Source organism: Helianthus annuus, chromosome 17, assembly GCF_002127325.2.
Source record: "Helianthus annuus cultivar XRQ/B chromosome 17, HanXRQr2.0-SUNRISE, whole genome shotgun sequence".
In the NCBI taxonomy this organism is placed as follows: domain Eukaryota; kingdom Viridiplantae; phylum Streptophyta; class Magnoliopsida; order Asterales; family Asteraceae; genus Helianthus; species Helianthus annuus.
This window is the reverse complement of record NC_035449.2, coordinates 144,904,789-144,908,323: the sequence shown is the minus strand read 5'-3', so window position 1 is coordinate 144,908,323 and position 3,535 is coordinate 144,904,789.

Genomic DNA, 3,535 nt, shown 5'->3' with positions numbered 1-3,535 from the left:
AAGCTTTTCCAACCAACTTATTGGCTTATTGACTTATCAAAAAGCCAATAAGTTGTTTGTAGTGTTTGGCAAATGAAAAAGTGCTTTTTAAAATGACTTTTTGATATGAAGGAAAATGAGTTTTTGAAAAGTTAAGAGATTGTGACTTCTTGATCAGCTTATAGCTTTTCAAACAACAAATTACCAATGTACCCCTTATTTTAAATTGTTGGTGCATACATCTGTCGACTTCGTCTTGTATCGAGTCTTGTACTAGATTGTTAGATCAGGGCACGTTGTTCGAGAAAAGGTTGATTCCGCTTGAATGAGTTGATTCCGCTTGAATGTGTCATGTGCAGTTTCAAGCGAAATCAACATAGTTAATTCCGCTTGAAATGCACCTTGACACTTTCAAGCGGAATCTCATGTCTATATATAGGTCCTCAAGCGAAATCAGTTGTAATAGTTTATGATTTGGATACCGAGGTGCTGCCGGTTTGTCCTGTGATTGTATTTGTTGTTATATCAATCAGAAAGTAGTTTCAAGTGATATTCAAGCTGTTTCGAAGTCTATTTCTCTGTTTCCGCCTTTGAAATAGATTAAAACTCCTCTGAACGACTCATTCGGGTCATTACAAGATCCTACAAGTGGTATCAGAGCTCAGGAAGAGGAGTTCTTACCGATTAAGCTTGAAATTTCTATTTTCTACACCTTCTTTACAAAATTAACTAGTTTTCACGGTTAAAATCGGATAATTTTTTCATATATTGTGTAAAACTGTGTTTTAACAAACCCTTGAGAGTTTCAGAACAAAATTCGGATTAAAAATAACTAAAATGGACCAAAGTTCTGATTCCGCTTGAACGAACATCTTTGATTCCGCTCGAAATTGAGATTTCGCTTTGCTGATTCCGCTTGAAATTGTCTTATTTCGCTTCAATGAGCTATTTCGCTTGAAAAGTTTCAAACGAAATCAGTTATTCCGCTCCAAACTGGTATTCCGCTTGAAATTGGTGTTTTCGCTTGAACTGATTTCACTTGAGATAGTTATTCCGCTTGAACAGGGATTTTGTTTGAAAGTTTGATTTCGCTTGAAGAGTGATTTCGCTTGAAGAGTGATTTCGCTTGAAAAGTGCTGTTTTTTTTTTAAAACGTGTTGCCGAATCATGAGTGAAGAATTTTACAACGCGTTTGCCACATCCCCGACTACTCCGGCTTCCATTGCTCAAAACATGAATTTGGAAAATGAGTCTGGAACAATGCAAAAACCCTGAAGCTAATGAGCATTGAGGAGTATTACGGTTGGAAAGATAGGTTTGAAAACTGGGTTCAAGCTAACCATCTGAGATCTTGGGAATGTGTTTTGAAGAAGTATGTTCTACCACGTACAGATCTGCAAGTTGAAAAAGAAATCTCGGAATTCAGTGACAAAGAACGTGACATGTACAAAGCTGAAAAGATGATGATTAGCCTACTTCAGCAAGCCATTAAAGAAGACATCTTTATATTGCTTCAACATGACAAAACTTCAAAATCAATTTGGGATACTCTTAAAATCAAATTTGAGGGAAGTGAAAAGATGATTAAGAGCAAAAAGGTACTGCTTAAAAAAGAATTTGATCTTTTCACAAGTTTGCCAGGGGAAGATACAAAGAAACTAATTGAAAGATATTTCCATTTAGTGAGATCTATGTCAATGTTAAGCATAACCAAAGATCATGAAGAATGGGTCGACAAGCTAGCTGACGCTTTACCTCAAAAGGAGTGGGGTACTTACTTGATGATCTTAAAGAACACTGGAGTATATGATGGTTTGACGATTTCTCAGTTCATCGAGAAGATTGAGGGTCAAGATCTTGAACAACAAAAGATTGCGAGGATGAATAATCCGAGTGGTCAACAAGACGTGAAAATGTATTATAAAGGCAGTGTTCAAGAGGTTGAAAGAAGTCCGAAGATTCAAACTGCGTTTAGTGCTGGAAATTCATCTGAAAATGTTGATCAAGGTTCAAACAACAGCACTGGATTTTCTTCATATCCGAGTGTTAATCCCAAGAGTTCATCATCAAGTTTCCATTCTCAAAGTACAAAAAGTGGTGATTGTATGATATAGTGCAATATAGCTTTGAATCTCCTAGAGGGTCAAAGTTTCTCTCAAGAGATTGCAAAAGATCACATGTCTTTACTTGCAACTGTGCTACAATATTATGAAGGTTTGGTTGCAGGGAGAATCGGGAATCCTATGCTAACGAAGGAGGATTACGATTAGATAGACGCTAAAGAAATGGAGCTCATGGACATCAAATGGTGTCTAGCTAGTGTCCTGAGAAGAGCTGAAAAGTTCAAGATAATTACTGTAAGAAATGATTTTCTTGATTCACATGTTTCTACTTTAGGTTTTGATAAATCTAAAGTTACTTGTTTTCGATGCAGGGAGAAAGGTCATTTCAAGAGGGAATGCAAGAATAGAGAAGCAAATGAAGCAAAGAATCCATTTGGAAAGATGACTACTACCGGAAAGCCATATATCAACAAGTTGGTCAACAACAACAACAAGAACCACAAGTGGCTCATGGTAGAAAAGTGATAGAGGATTCTTCAAAGAGAGCATGTTTAGTGAATCAAGAAAATTTTAGCTGGGATAAATATATTTCATCTGACAACAAAGCATGCCTAGTTAATCAAGAGGATGAGAGGTTACCAGAAGGATTTAGTTGGGATATGTCTGTGGATGAGAAAGGGGATTTCAAAGCTTTCATTGCTAAAATTGTGAAAGAACCAGATATGTTTACAGAGTGAATGAAAGCTATTGGTGTTAGTGTGAAGGATCAAGAAGGAAAATCTATTTTATCAGATGAAAGCTCACAGAGTTCAGATGAAAGTTCAGAAAGAGAAACTCTTTTTGATCAAACACCATCTGATTCTAGTTCTTTAGATGATAGTTCTGACAAGTCAATAGAGTTTGATCAATCACCAACTGATGACAGTGGTGATGATGAAGAAGAAAGACATATTAATGTTGCAAAAACTCATCTATCTCCTGATAGCTTTCATTTTTATTTTGCAGATCGCTTGGAGAAGCTGAAGGAGAGACGAGCAGCAAAAGAACAAAAGCAAATGAAGTCTGAAAGTGTTGTTCAAAAAGAAGAGACTGTTTAAAATGAAAAAGTTAAAATTGTTGCTGAGGAGATTATTGAAACTGAGAAAGTGACTGAAGCTGAGAAGATCAGTGAAGTAGAAAAGATTGTGGAAGTCATAAAGCCTTGCTCAAAGTGTCTAGAATCTTGCAAAGAATGTGCAGCAAAAGACGAGAAGTTGGCTGAGCTTGAGAAGATGAAGGAACAATTACTGTTCAATCTCAACTACGTGAAGGAGTCTTATGATGTTTTGAACAAGCCAGTACAAATTCTGAACGAGAAGATGCTTTGACAATGATGAATGCTACAATGATGATGAAGCAAAAAGCTATAAACCATTACATTGAGGAATGTGCCAAGCTGAAACAAGAGTTGGAGACTGAGAAAATTGAGAATGAGAGAATCAGATGATTATTAC